A 14,998-nucleotide genomic window follows, 5' to 3' on the forward strand; every position below is an offset into this window, starting at 1 on the left:
CTTTCCTTGCAGGAAGCCAAAGCTCCCTACATAGGCCTGTCGGTTCTAGAACGCCTCAGGAAGGCAGGAAATGGCTCAGAGGCAGGACCACGACCATCTACGATGTGAGATCTCTGGGCTCTGGGTCTCCTGACTGCTAGGTCAGCACTCCAGCAGGCTCCTTGGGTGAGCCAGACCCCCATCTACCATGCTATGGGACTGGTTTCACTTTCTATCTTCAGAGCTGTCTTCACTGACACCAAGAAGCAAACGAAAGAGGGGTGGGTCTTCAGGAGACCCAGAAGAAAGAGAGCAAGTAGAGAGTTCAAACATCCCTGATACAGTGGAGCAGAAAAGGTGAGTGCCGTGTGCCTTTAGGAAACTCTTAAGTCACCCTTCGTCTACCTCTGCCCCTCTGTATTGGTTCACTCTGGCACAGGATCTCATTCTCTATCCTCATTTAATTCTTAAAACAATCCTGTGAGAGAAGGATGAGTATCCCTCATTCACAGAAGAGAAAACTGAGGCTCAGTAGAAACATGCCTCAGGTGAGGGACAGAATTTTCTCACTCCAAGCTCTGTGCCTTTCGTCAGTTCATACTGTCCCAGGTCCTTGGTTCAAAGAGTTTCAGGCAAACTTATTATTCACAGACTCTTCAGAAGCTCCACCTTATCAAAGAAGGCCTAACACTGACAAGAAACAATCTTGCCCATCAGATCTGTGGCCCCAACTAGCTGACCACAGGTCCTTTCCATGGCAGCCAGGTTTCCGAGCTGTCCCTCCTCAAATGTTCCAACACACAGGAAGGAATCGTTGGGGTTGATTCTCTTCGTGATACTGCCTGGCCTTCTATAAACATCCAATTTCACTTCCTCCAGAGACTAAGGAAGAACGAAAAGAGGAGAAGGACTCAGATGAGACTTACATTAAAAGAAGAAATGGATAACCTGGCTTCACCACTTTCGAAACACTCCGTTCATCAGTAAACAGCAACCTCTTCTTCTTAGAGACTTCCCCGCCATCCGCGACAGCCTCGTCTCTACGGCCTGACTCCGATCCTGCACCTGGCTATGCACGACAACAGGCCGGTGTTTAAGCCCTCCAGCTGCTGTACCAGGTGATGAGTCAGGGTTTTCAGCTGGAAACAAATGACAAAGTTATCTTCTGATTCAGAAAGACAGCTGATACTTCAGACATGTGAGTGCTGAGTAAACAGCACCTCCTTCTACCTGAAGAAAGTTGGATTTCTAGACAAGAGCCCTGTGGGGGGTGGGATGGGTGTGGGGGGGGGGGGTGGGTAGGGCGACAAAGCAACTGAATATCAGCTGGAGGGCAAGCAACTTCTAGCTCGTGATTCCCAGTCCAAAGGCTAGTGGGTGAGGCCAGAAATGTGAGGTCTAGGAACACTGGGTATCTTTCTTTCCTCCCTCCCTCCTTCCATCCAACAACACCCATCTCTCCCATATTCTTGTCCCAGATCCCTTAAGATTCTGGCAAGGACCAAACTCTGAGTGAATGAAAGCAGGACCTTTGCCTGACTCATTCACCATTGTCTTTCTAATGCTTCAAACAGTGCACGGCACACAGTGGTGCTCACAAAATACTTGCTGAATGAACAGATGAGTAAAATAAAAAGGCTCAGACCGTTTCAGACTGTAAGAAGTTGAGGTATACAACTTCTCAGTGGTGGGGTCACTGCGGAACTCCTTCCATTACACCAAGCTGCCAACAGGCTGAAACCCTTCAGAGATCACACCTTAACGGAAGGGGATATTGAAGGTAAAAGGACATCCGATTCTCAAAGGCGTGAGACTATAAATGCAAGCAAAGACAAGGGGTCTTCTTTGGGGTCCTTTACAATGGCTGTCAAATGGCCAATCCTTTGGAGTTTGGTCACCAGAACTTAGAGGGGATGTGCACCCCCAAATCCCAGGAGATTATAAATGTTAACCATGGAGCCTGGGTGCCTCAAGAATGTCTAGCTACTCTGAGATAACTTGACTCTCTGTGTTCATGGGTAATCAAAATGGTCAAAACTCAATGACCCAGCACCTGCAAAAAGAGGAAGCAATTCAACAGCCTCCACGGAGGCCTCGGCGTCCCCAGGATCCACTCATCTCTACTCTTCACAACATGTAACGTCACCTCTGGCACATTCGGTAGCGGGACTAATCTACAACCAGTTCTGGCCAGGAGGAGCACTGGGTGAGGGTCCTTTCTGAGCGGCAGGGCAATGCACATGGACATGATTCTGTGACCACAGCCAACCCCACACAGTGGAACCGCTTGAGTTTCTCCAGATCGTCACCCAAAAGGAAGTGATAAGCTTCCACTGCCCCAGCTGAATGAGTAGCTCCCTCACCTTCCAGGTATTTGGATGATACCTATCATTCCAGCAGCCAACGCGAGTAATATAATATGGATGCCAGGAATACAATCCTTAAGGACAGGTACAGGGGGCCTGACATCCAGGAAAAGCACTTGACCCACGGGAGAAGGATCTCTACTCCTCCACACTTACTTACCATCTGAGGCCCTGCCTCAATTGAGGTGTTCGGCAAGTGCCTGGCTCTGAGAAAGCAGGTGGGGTTGGCAGGGGACTGCACTAGGTTCTCAGATCAAATGGGGACCACATCAAGGGAAGAGTGGGCACAGAGCTGGGATGAAGAGTTGAAATGGGGATAGGAAGACGTCAATCTAACAAGATTGGGTAGGGGTGGTGGGAACTAGGGCAGCAAGAGTTGGGGGGTGGTTTAGCAAAGACTCAGGAATGAAGTGTCCTCAGGCTGGCTGGGGATGGAAAGAAAGTATGCGGTGGGCTTGGAAGTTAGGGGTTGAGTGGGTGAGGACAAGAAGATACATACAAGACTTGAGATAGGGCTGAGATCAGAGTTATCAAGAAGAGGGCGGTAAGCGCAATAGGGCATCTACTGTAGTGGTAGGTATTAAATGAGTGGGGGGAGGTGGGTGTTTTGGCTGAGCAGACCTTGGGGGGCTGAGCAGGGGGGCTGGGATAAGAAAGCTGAGCCTGAAAGGGGGTAAGCCAGAAAGACGGGGAGGGGGAGGGGGGGCTCGAGGAGGTTTGCGTGGAGCACTGGGATTGCCAAAGGGGTTGAGGGGTGAGAAGGAGATGCGTTAGAGGGAGGCGGAGGGAAGTGGCTGTCCTAGGGGTTGGAAGTGGGCTACCGTGGGGTCGAGTGTGGCTGCACTTACGCAAGACCAGTGGTGAAGGGGTGAGGGTAAGGGCTGGGCTCGGGTCACGGGTGGAGAAGAGGAAGGGGACGGGTCGGTCAGCACTGGCTGTTTGGGCTGAAGGCTCGGGTCCGAGTGGGGTAGGGTGCGGGGCTCAGGCCGGGAAGGGAAAAGGCTCTGAAGCAGGACAGTTTCAAAGCAACCAAGGGTTTGCGATCACGGACAGGGCTGGTGACCCATCGCCCGTTCTCGTCTCGGCCCCGCCGTCCCCTTCTCACCCTCCTCGCCCTCTGACCCCTAACTCACCAGAGGGAGCGGGGAGGGGGCGCGGGGCACTCCTGGCCACTGCAGCCCCTAAGCCTCCGACCAGGCGCTGCGGCCTCCCGGCCAGGGACAACAGGAAAGGGCGCTCGCGGCGCCTGACGCCATCACGTTGGTTCGGCGTCCGGCCCCGCCCCCGGACCGCGGAGCCAATCGCAGGGCCGGCGGAGCCTCGGGGCGGGGCCAGCGCTCAGGAAAGCCCAAGTTACCAGCCCCAGAGCAGGTGAGTGATCTGGGAGGCTGGGGACTCTGCGACCCGAGATGCGCACGAAGAGGCGAGGCCACCAGGCTAGCCCACCAGTGTCGGGCGGAACGTGTCCTACTGCCCGCCCCCAGCAGTGTCTGCGTCTCACTAGATCCCGGCCGCCTTCTGGGTTCATGACCTTGCCTGGGCACAGCACTATCTACCGTTGAGGCTGTCTGTTGGCCTCCTGCCCGGAAGGTTCCCACTTGTAAAATCGGAACAATAACGTCTACCCTAGTTTTGCCTCCCTGAGGGCATCAGTGCAGGTGGTGCTTCCCGCCTGGTGGTTCTCAGGAAAAGCATACAGGTTTTGATCACCCCTATCACCAAGGGAGCACCTTTAGGTACCCGTCAGCCCCCAGGCATGAAGCTTAAGGTTCTGGTTATTCTCATCTAGCCAGCAAGTTGTTTGTTTCCTTTACTTGGTAGAGTTGACATTTCTCTTTCACATGGACTCAGAACAAAAGGTCAAGAGTGTGTGTTGGTGGGGGTGGGGACAGATGTCTTGTGCTTTGGACACTTCATACCTGCAGGCTCAGGTCAAATGGGATCTTAGGGCCTGAGTGTGGGGTGAGTACTGGGGTGGAGAGGTACTGCTACCTGCAGGTCCAGGGGGACTTTGGGGGTGTCTACAGGGCTGGTCTGGGAACGGGACAGTTCTTGGAAGAAAGCTCCACTGATCTGGGCCAGGCTCTCCATCAGCCTTTCTGGGAAGGGGAGAAGAAGGGGTCCCAGTGCCTGTTTCCATTTATAAAACCAGCTGTTGGAGATGTGGCACCTGAGTGTGTGCGGGCTGCCTCTTCAATAATTCTGTCTCTAGGAGCGAGAACCACCTCTCCTCGATTTTAGACTAGATGAATCTGAGTACATTTAGTATGGTTAACAGTTGAACAGAAAGTTAGAAATAAGGACACGGAGGGATGCCTGGGTGGCTCGGTCGGTTAAGTGTCTGACTTCGGCTCAGGTCACAATCTCACAGTTGTGAGTTCCAGCCCTGCATTGGGCTCTGCGCTGACCGTGCAGAGCCTGCTTGGGATTCTCTCTCTCTCTCTCTCTCTCTCTCTCTCTCTCTGCCCCTCCCTCGCTTGTGCTCTCCCTCTCCAAAGTAAATAAACGTTAAAGATAAATAAATAAGGACACAGAAGCAAAGCATTATCTTAGCGTTAAACAACTTGGAAAGTAAGGAATTTACTGGGAAATCCAGTTTCCTGGGCAAAAGGATAGTGTTTCTGGTTATAATTATAGCACATCAAGAGCATCAGTGTCTTGATACAAGCATGCCCTCCCCCAGATGGAGCCAGCAACATTCCTCAGTTCTTCCAATGAATTTTTGCGCAGCCGCTGTCTGCAAAAGCTGTGGGAACCCCGCATGGTAATCTCTTATCTATCTTTTCAGGAGCCCCTGTCTCCTGGTCTTCTCTTACTTCTCAGGCCTCTCGGCCCCTCTGCAAAGTCTACGGGCTTGTCTTCCTCTCTCCATCTTACTCTGGCGCACATTTCCACCATTCATGGGCCACGAGTCCACCAGGTAATCTGAGGCCGGAAAAAAAAATCTCCCATTACCTTGTTATTTGAGCAATAATAAAGGTACGTGCAAAGTGCCATGGTGCCCACAGAGAAGAGGCCTTGAAGGTTATCCTGGCGGAAGCAACTTTTATCTGAGCCTTCCGGGTGGACACAGGAAAGGGCAATGCCGGCGAAGAGACTGGTAGAGAAACGGCTGGTGGGTAGGAATGCAGACTGAGCTCAGGGGAGGGTGCACGGAGAGGTGGAGAGGAAGCTAGGAAGTAAGGCCAGAGTAAGGGGAGGGGGCTTAGAATGGAAGGGGGAGATAAAGACAGATTGGGCAATGGGGAAAGGGAGGAGGCACAGACACAGCTGGAGGCCAGTGCAGGAAGGGCTCAGACGCTCACAAAGGCACTGGTCTGTCAGATTTCAAGCACTACGCATAGTCATTCAAAGCCAGGCAGGAGGACTGCAGGCATCTGAATTTCTCGGGGGTCTAAGGTGTAGATTCCTGAACCCTGCCCCTGCCCTGGAGAGTCACTCTGGGATGAGGTCCAAGAATTTAGCCTTGACCCAAACCTTTTCTGTCTCTTGCCCTACCACCCGTGGATCTAAAGGGTGAGAAAATGTGAGAATCTCTCCTTAACCTAGGAGCTGAAGGGCAAGGCATTTAACAGGTGTGGAAAATAGAGGCTCCTATTTGCCAGATAGGAATTTTGATTTATCCTTAGCAACCACCCTGAAGGTAAGCACCATTGTTATCCCCAGGGCATAGATGATAAAACAGGCTTAAGAGAGGTTAAGGAACTTGGGGGCCCAAGGCCATACAACTCATAATTACTACAGGTGGGATCCTCACCCAGCTCTGATTCTAGCTGGAGAACTAGCATAATTCAGTGGCCGAGCAAGTGGGCTTTGGAGCCGGGAATGCTTAGGTTTGAATACCGGCTCTACCCCATACTGTTTTCTAGGCCTTCCCTAAGACAGCGCAGGGCCCAGCACAACCCAGCAAGTGTGGGCCTGAGACCACTGCCACAGTCAGTGGTTTTCATAGGCCCCTCGAGATGGCACCAGAGATAGAAACTTCTAAGTTTGATTGGTGGTTAGAAAAGAGAAGTAAATCACAACACGCTGAGGCCCCTCCGCCTCAGGCAGAGGGGCCAGAGTGTGTGACTTCCGGGAAGTTCCCCAAACTATCTGAGCCTCAGTTCCTCATCTGTAAATTGGGGAAAATATCAGTTGCCATGAGGATTAAATAAGATAATATCCTCAGGACGGTTTCTGGTCTGAAGTAAGCACTTGAGGATAACTAGCTATAGTATTATTATTATTATTATTATTATTATTATTATTGTTACAGTTTTGGCTAATTCGTACCTACCCAGTCCAGTCAGATCTCCGTTTTCTAACTGGTCTTTGAGCACTGGAGTGAGAGCCTCTCTTGTTTGAACCCCAGATGTATCCTTATTTGGTCTCTGACCGAAATCATCTAAGCAGAACTAATGCCACCATTTCTTTTGAAACCGGAATAGGTAATGTTCTCATGGCTTCTGTTGCAGGAAGCTGGTTCTTCCCACTCTCTTTGAAAAAACGGATTTAAAGGGTTCGTAAATATTATGTGTCAATTCTATCTCAATAAAGTTGGACACAAATACAGCTTTGAGGTGCCGTTGACAAAAGAATGGACTCTTTAAGCCTCCCAAATGTTATCACACATAGTTTACAGTTCAAATAGTACGAAATGAAATGGTGAGGAAACAGAATGACCCGCAGCAGCTTCTTGCCTCGACCATCCCCACCCTCCTGGGCCAGCTCGCCAGTCCTCGGTCCTCCTTACCTCTCGCTGGATCTTCTGGTGCTTATCTCCACCTATCTTGTGTTTCTAGCTCTTAATTCTTCCATTTAAAAGATTTTTTTAATTTTTTTTTTTTTTTTTTTTGAAAGAGAGAGAAGGAGAGAGAGAATCCCAAGCAGGCTCTGCGCTGTCAACACAAAGTCCGATGCGGGGCTCGAACCCACGAACCGTGAAATCGTGACCTGAGCTGACGTCAGACGCTCAACCGACTGAGCCACCCAGGTGCTCTGATTCATCCATTTTAGACACTATCTGTGGACTTCCTAGCAACACAGGCAAGGAGTTAGGTCTTTAACACCCCCACCCATTCCATTCTTGGGGTTTACTTTTGTCACTCTTGCCCCATGATTGATAGTGGTTGCAGAATTGTGACTAGGTAAGCATTGTTCACCGCAGAGCTTGCTCATGTAGTCCGATGGCACTCGTTTCTGTCCCCTGACCCCCCGGGGTTTAATTTCTTCTCCTTCTCTTCCTGTGCTGCCCGCCACGATCACTCCTCCACTCCGCTCCAGTGCTCTGGCATGACAGTTAGTGCCGTTTCCCTCGGCTACCTCCTTGACCTGTCATACGCTGCTGTCCTGGAAGCTTCCTTCGCTGCTTCCTGGGCTGGGGTTTTCCTGGCTCCCTTCTCTTCTTGCTTTCTTTACTCTCTCTCTTAATCTGCAGTTAAGAATCCCTTTCTAATATTAAAAAATAGAATGGTCTTCGGACCTGCTCGTGATCGTAGGGATCCTTTCGATATCTATTAATTGGGACAAAAAATACAGAAAGACCAAAAGTTACTATGAAGGCACTCCTGCTCTTAAGTGAATTTGTGTTTTACTCACAATAGCATCTATGAACGTGTGAAAGCCTGTTCAAAGTTTAGGCTTAGGGTTAGTTCAATCTAGCTTCAATGTCTGGTCTTCCATTTGTCACCTCGCCCCCTCAACTTGCCGTGAGACAACCCCCTCTCTTGACTTTCTATTCAGTTCCTGTGCCCTAGCAGAGACTTAAGTACTGGTTTAAGGCCCACCTTGCAGGTGCACGTGACCATGGCTGGCCAATCAGGGTCTCCTCCTGCCAGATACAGGGTCCAAGCAGACCAATCAGAGGCTTTTTGAAGACTGGCTTTCCTTTATGAGGCTTGCTCAACCTCAGTGGAGAGTTGGAGTTACTAAGGACTATCTTTGCAGTCTTGGGGCATCCATCCTGAAGCCTGAAGCCGTCATGGAGGAAAGCACAACTGAGGGATAGTTGGGGAGAGAATGACGTTTGAGCGCTAGATGCGGCCAGCTTGAAGGTCTTAGGCTTCCCGGTTATGTGAGCCGATACACCGTATGACATTTTTGGCTTAAGCATATTTTAGTTGGATTTCTTTCACTGGGAGCATAAAGAGCGGCGACTGATATCCTGTCTTTGTGAACTTGGGCAGGTTATACAAGCGGTGCGTACAGACTTGGACCGTGACAACGCAGCTCCCACTGGGTCCCCTATGGCTGCCCTGTTATCAGCCTGAGCCTGAGACAGCTTGACATTGAATAGCCCGTTTTAGGGACTGGAGGAAACGACTTACCATGAGTCACTGCCCTAAAATATGCTTTCTACCCACATGCCCGGTGCCTGGAATTCTGTGGTGATGGTGGCATTCGTCAGGGTTAACCATGGCTCTCTTCAAACGGTTCTCCTTTGGAGTGTGAAGTCTGCGATATTTAACTTGTAGAAGTCCTTTCTTCTGGAGGTCCCTCTGGCAGGCAGTGGATCCAGGATGCGGTGTAGACAGACCTAGGTACACATCTCAGTTCCCAATGGCACAGTCCCTTTGCAGCTTTGCGGGCAAACCCCTAGCACTGTGTGCTGACCTTTAGGAGGTCAGTCTGTATCACATAAGGAATCCGACGCAGAGAGTGAAGAAATGGTCTCAGATTCACCCAGTAATCTCCCTGAGTCAGCCCTGAGGGCAGGGCCTGGCCCTAGGCGTTGGGAAGAGGAAGGAGATGTGATTCTTGTCTTGTCAGGGCTCCTGACCTGATAGAGAACTGCGGTTGAGTCTTCACATGGACGGACGCTGTCTTTCACTCTGCGCCATTCGTAGGTGACGCCTAGAAGAGCAGGGCCACCGTGTTGTAGCCTCTGACCCAGGACTCTGTCACATTCTGGGAGAGAGAATTATGGGCCCTCCCCGCATCCCCGCTCCTGCTGTGTCTCCTCGTGGCCACAGTGTACTTTCCCATCCCCTGGCTTGGGGCTTGGGGCTGGTTCCGTGCTTAGGCTCGAAGAGGCCCGATGGCTCTTTTGCTTGCTCTCTTACGCTTCTCTTGGGTAGCCGCTGCCTCTTCAGCCTGGGTCCCGGCAGCAACACAGGGAGAAAAGACCAGCCGTGAGAAGCAGCGCCGATCCAGCCAGCAGGGCATTAAAGTACAGCGGTAACGGCCAACCTGTGAGAATCGGTTTCCCAGCCTCCTCTGAGTTTTGAGGATGGTCTATTAGTTAGCACTGTTGTGGCAAAAGATAACAGATACATGGATTCCCTCCGTTATCAGGTTACGTACAGGTTCAGCTGCTGCAGTAGAGACCCAACACAACAGTGGTTAAGTGATTTTTTTTAATTCTTTTTTTTTAATCCTTTTTTTCGGGGGGCGGGGGGGAGAGTGCAAGCGGGGGAGGGGCAGAGAGAGTGGGGCAGAGGATCCAAAGCGGGCTCTGCGCTGACAGGCTGACAGCACAGAACCCGATGTGGGACTCAAACTCACGAACCCCCGAGATCGTGACCTGAGCTGAAGTTGGATGCTTAACCGACTGAGCCACCCAGGCGCCCTTTAATTCTTTTTGTTTTTAAATGTTTATTTATTTTTGAGACAGAGACAGAGATTGAGTGGGGGAAGGGCAGAGGGAGACACAGAGTCTGAAGCGGGCTCCAGGCTCCGAGCCGTCCGCACAGAGCCCGATGTGGGGCTTGAACCCACGAACGGTGAGATCCTGACCTGAGCCGAAGTCGGACACCTAACCGACTGAGCCATCCAGGCGCCCCAACAGTGGGTTAAATTAAAAAACAGCTTCTTGGGGGCACCCGGGTGGCTCAGTCGGTCAGGTGTCTGACTTTGGCTCAGGTCACGATCTTGCCGTTCATGGGTTCGAGCCCCACGTCGGGATGTGTGCGGACGGCTCAGAGCCTGGAGCCTGCTTCACGTTCTGTGTCTCCCTCTCTCTCTGCCCCTCCCCTGCTCATGCTCTGTCTCTGTCTCTCAAAAATAAGTAAACATTGAAAAGAAATTTTTTTAAGAAGCAGCTTCTTGATCTCTCATATGATAATCCGGTTAAGTACTGGATCTGGGGCTGGTTCGGTGGCTCTTATGTCAGGGAGCCAGGCTCCTTCTGTTTTCCTGCTCTACCACCCTGGGGTGTAGCCCTCATCCAGACGAGGCCTTTGTACCGTTGAAATCTTCATTTCCTCCACAGTGTGGCGCCAGACCGCTCTCTGCCGCTGCCCTGGAAACACACGCAGCCTAAGCACCATTCCTGCCTCTGCTCTGGGCCTCGGGACTTTTCTTCTTCTTGAATGAGTGTGCTCCCGCCCCCCAGCTGGTGCTCCACGCCATCCCCCAGGTCTCAACAACATACCCCCACCAGGACCACAGGAGCCAGAGCTGGTCGTGCCTGGTGGTCCTCAGGACTGAGAGGCCCTGACCTCCGTGGGGGCAGGAGCCGGCCAGCATGACCAGCCGGGACTCCCAGGTTAAGAATCCAGTTGAGCCTCCTGGTCATCCTCAATCTGCTCTGCCCTTCGTCTCCCACCCCCAAATCCCTGCCGACCTCCAGCCCTGAAGAAGCCGGAGAACCTCTGCTTCCCCCACCTCCCCGTCCGCCTTGTCCTACTTCAGTCGTTTGGTGAGCATAAAAAGGCCTGTCAAAGTGGTCCCTCTGTTTGGGGGATGGGCTCAGGAGGGGTGGGCATGTGGGTTCGGAGGGTGACAGATTCTTTCTCCAAATGCTCGCCAGGCTCCTCCGAGCCCTCTTCTTGATTCGACCTTGCTTGGCCTGTGAAGACTTGAACAAACACGGACGTGGTTGCTGGCAGCTCGTGGCCGCATCCCTAGTAGGACCCTAGCCTCCCTTAAAGTGCCTGCCTGCAAAACTCCCGGCTGTCTAAAGGATTGGCTGCTGAGTCCAGCCAACGCTGGACTGAACCACCCAGGTGCCCCAACAGCCTTTGAAATTAAATTATTTTCAGGATCAGCTTTTTAAGTAAGCATCCCAGGGATGTTTGCGTATAGAGGTCCAAAGGCTGTATTTTGAGAAATCATGTTTCCCTGTGGAGATCTTTTCTCTGGCAGCCCTTTTGAATGGGGGCTATGTTTTCTCAGATACTGCATTGCCAATAGTCCATCCAGCTTTAATTCCAGTGAGAACGTTCCAGAGATGAAACTAAGAATCAACTCCAGGCGCTTCTCCAGTCACCTCTGGGGATGAGTGTATGTCGTCAGCATCCAGCGCCTCACCTGCTGCCCAGCTAGAATGACACCTTTCAGGGTTTCCGACTTAGAAACGCGACCACCAGGTTACTCCACGTGGACACCACCCCCCTTTCACAAAGCCTTTGAACACCCACCCATCAGGAGGGGTTTGCTGGATGATGTTGGTTGGCTCTTGACACTCATTTCTAGCCCCTTCTTTGCAGGTCCTGGAAACCCACGAACCATCGTTCACAGATTCCCTCGACAGCAGAATTGTGCCAATAAAGCGTACCTGTGTGAAATTTGGAAGGCGGAGGTGGAAGGAGGTGGAAGCCATGCTTTTCTCCTCTGTAGCAGCAGACATGCGGGCCGAATGTTGGAGTCCATACTCCCCACCAGTCAGGCTTGGGGCCATGGGGCTGTAGTGACCCCGGCAGTGGCTTCCCGAAGTTTCCTGACTGAGTGGCAGCAGCAGCTTTGAATCTATGGAGAGCAACTGTGGTAAAGTAACCTGAGAGCTAGTGGTGCGATTCCCCCCTGGCCCTGACCTTCACCACCGCGAGCCCCACCAGTGGTGAGCACCAATTGCTTGTATGACCTTTGTGTGTGTGTGTGTGTTTGCAATATCTAGAATGGTTTGTTTTCCTGGCTATGGTAGTTTTAAAATATGTTCACAAAACTGAGGGTTGATGGGGGGTGGGAGGGAGGGGAGGGTGGGGGATGGGTATCGAGGAGGGCACCTTTGGGATGAGCACTGGGTGTTGTATGGAAACCAATTTGACAATAAATTTCATATATTGAAAAGAAATAAAGATCTACTGAATGAGTGCTGGAAAAAATAAAAAAATAGAATAAAATATGTTCACAAATTCTTTGACTCTTCTCTATTTTTTTTTAACGTTTATTTATTTTTGAGACAGAGAGCATGAACGGGGGAGGGGCAGAGAGAGGGAAACACAGAATCCGAAGCAGGCTCCAGGCTCTGAGCCATCAGCCCAGAGCCCGATGCAGGGCTTGAACTCATGGACCGCGAGATCGTGACCTGAGTTGAAGCCAGGCGCTTAACCGACTGAGCCACCCAGGCACCCCGACTCCTCTCTCTTTAAAAGGTGGGGTCTAAATTCCCACCCCTTGAATGTGAACTGGATTTAGTGACTAAGTCCCTGCTAAATGCTGCTCTGTGCCGTCTGAGGTGAGGTCATAGGAAGGATACCTTCTGTCATTTCTGTCTCAGATCACTCACTCTGGAGGTACCCAGCCATCATGCTGTGAGGACATTCAGTCAAACAGCATGTGGGCAGGCTCATATGGCAGGGATCTGAGGCCTCCCTCCAACCCCTTTGACAGCCATGTTAAGTGAGTGAACCACCTTGGAAGTGGACCCTTCCGACTCAGTCGAGCCTTCAGATGACTGCAGCCCTCTGGTATCTTGAGAATCTCACAAAAGACCCAGGGGCAGAAGTGCCCAAGCTATTCCCGAAATTTTGCCTCAAAACTTTTGAGGAATGGGGCGCCTGGGTGGCTCAGTTGGTTGAGCGTCTGACTTTGGCTCAGGTCATGGTCTCACCATTCATGGCTTCGGGCCCCGCATTGGGCTCTGTGCTGACAGCTCAGAGCCTGGAGCCTGCTTCATATTCTGTGTCTCCCTCTCTCTCTGCCCGCATGCTCTGTCTCTCTCTCTCCCTTTCTCTCAAAAATAAACATTAAAAAAATTAAAAGAAATACGGCAAGGTAGCATTCGAGACTGATAAGTATTGTGCAAATTTGAGGTCGTGTTATAGAAACAACATTTTCTAAGCTTCACTTCATGAACCACATTTGAGCTAATGGAAATATTCCAAAATAGGAGAATGGAGTTGCCTGGAATCCCGGCCCACACTTCGGGAAGCCCAACTATGCACAGATGGGTCTTCTTGGTTTCTCGTCAGCTCTGTCTCTGTGTCCACCTCTCTTCTTCAAAAAGTCACCACCGGCCCCCGCTCCACCCAGCTCATTAAGGAGTTTGAGCTGGCATGAGGAGTTTCTGCCCTTGTGACCTAAGAGTGACTAAAGGGCCTAGTACTGCGCCTGGCTCAAAGCAGGTGCTCAACAAACAGTAGCTGCCACCATCCTCATCGTTATAATTATTGATTCTTTGATGGTAACCATGGCTTAGACGTCTCTGTACCCCTGCACCCTGCAGCAGGGCAGTATAACTGTCAGCAGGGTTTGGAGTTAACAGGCCTGGATTAAACCCCTACCTGGCAGTTTTGGATTTGCAGCCTTGGGCACCTGAACAGGGTACCTACATCCTTTAAGCCCTGTCCCCTTATCTGCCAGATGGGGATAATAAAGTATGTTTTCACGGACTGTTGGGCTAAATTAAGACTGCAAAACGCCCAACCCAGGCCTTGACACCAAGTAAGCAAATAGTAAACTAGGTGCTGCTGCCGCTTCCGATTACTGTTACTCTCTAGTCTTGTGCTTTCAACACACTTATTTGTTGGCTCACTGAAGTCACCACACAGAGACAGACACTCGGTGGCCATTCTCACTAAAACGCTGGGGGCACGGGAGCAGGCACCAGGAGAACAGGTGTCCTTGCCCAGCAGCAGCAAACTAATAAAGCCGAAGAGGCACTGATGGGCCAATCACCCCGCTTGGAACCGTTCCTACCAACCCTGCCAAACCTGCTGGGCTGTGCCCCAGTCCTACTGTCCCCTCGGGGGACTCTGTTGGTGGCCAGCGGTTGGTGCCATATTCCATCACCTATCGCTAAGCCACCAGCATTTATTTGGGGGCATTTAAAGAGACTGTCAGGGGCACCTGGGCGGCTCAGTCGGTTAAGCATCCGACTCTTGACTTCAGCTCAGGCTGTGATCTCACGGTCGTAAGATCGAGTCCCTCGCATCGGGTTCCACACTGAGCACGGAGCCCGCTTGGGACTCTTTCTCTCCCTCTCTCTCTGCCCCTCCCCCCTTGCTCTCTTTCAAAATAAACAGACATTAAGAAAAGAGATTATCAAACCTTGTTAATTCAGGATTTCTTTTATTCACTACTGTATTTTGACTCTGACGTCCTTTTTCTAAAACCTGTCATTCATGTACTCAGAAAGCATAGATGACTTCATTATTTTTAATGTTTATCTATTTTTGAGAGACAGTGTGTGAGCTGGGGGGAGGGACAGAGAGAAAGGGAGACAGAGGATCTGAAGTGGGCTCTGTGCTGACAACAGAGAGCCCAATGCAGGGCTCAAACTCCCACACCATGAGGTCACGACCTGAGCCAAAGTCGGATGCTCACTGGACTGAGCCACCCAGGCACCCCGACTCCTCCCAACATCCTAAATGTGACTGGTTAACGCCCTCCTCTGCAGAAGTGGAGGGATGTTTGCGTCTTCTGCACGTTGTGCTGCATTATCTCTTGGAATCGTGCAGCCCTGATCTGAGCTGGGTAGGAAAGCAGTGGTAGGTGTGGTGCTGGGCTGA

At 51.3% G+C, this 14,998-nt stretch overlaps 1 protein-coding gene and 1 long non-coding RNA gene across 10 annotated transcripts in view; one reads left to right on the forward strand and one right to left on the reverse strand.

Annotated features, from left to right (window-relative positions):
* The window catches only part of LOC144614273 (pleckstrin homology domain-containing family M member 1-like), a 22,735-nt gene extending 17,971 nt beyond the window's left edge, over positions 1-4,764 (reverse strand). For 6 of the 7 annotated variants that reach the window (XR_014137129.1, XR_014137128.1, XM_078437053.2 and 3 more), the window contains exon 1: positions 906-1,020. The gene's annotated coding sequence lies outside the window, so the exon portion shown is untranslated. Of the gene's footprint in view, positions 1-905; positions 1,021-3,478 lie in introns of those variants that run through there. The other variant, XM_078437051.2, reaches the window with a different exon arrangement.
* On the forward strand, positions 1,012-11,845 carry LOC145712417 (uncharacterized). 3 transcript variants are annotated; one of them, XR_014137134.1, is made up of 5 exons: positions 1,012-1,097; positions 7,188-9,667; positions 10,537-10,965; positions 11,077-11,635; positions 11,756-11,845. It is a non-coding gene; the product is annotated as an uncharacterized LOC145712417 (long non-coding RNA). The 3 variants fall into 3 exon arrangements; XR_014137136.1 differs by having other exon boundaries at positions 7,188-7,320; XR_014137135.1 differs by lacking the exon at positions 11,077-11,635.
* The last annotated feature ends 3,153 nt before the right edge of the window (positions 11,846-14,998 follow it).

The sequence above is a fragment of the Panthera onca genome (genome assembly GCF_046562875.1).
Source record: "Panthera onca isolate mPanOnc1 chromosome E1 unlocalized genomic scaffold, mPanOnc1 haplotype 2 h2.Chr16_ul_10, whole genome shotgun sequence".
Lineage (NCBI taxonomy): Eukaryota > Metazoa > Chordata > Mammalia > Carnivora > Felidae > Panthera > Panthera onca.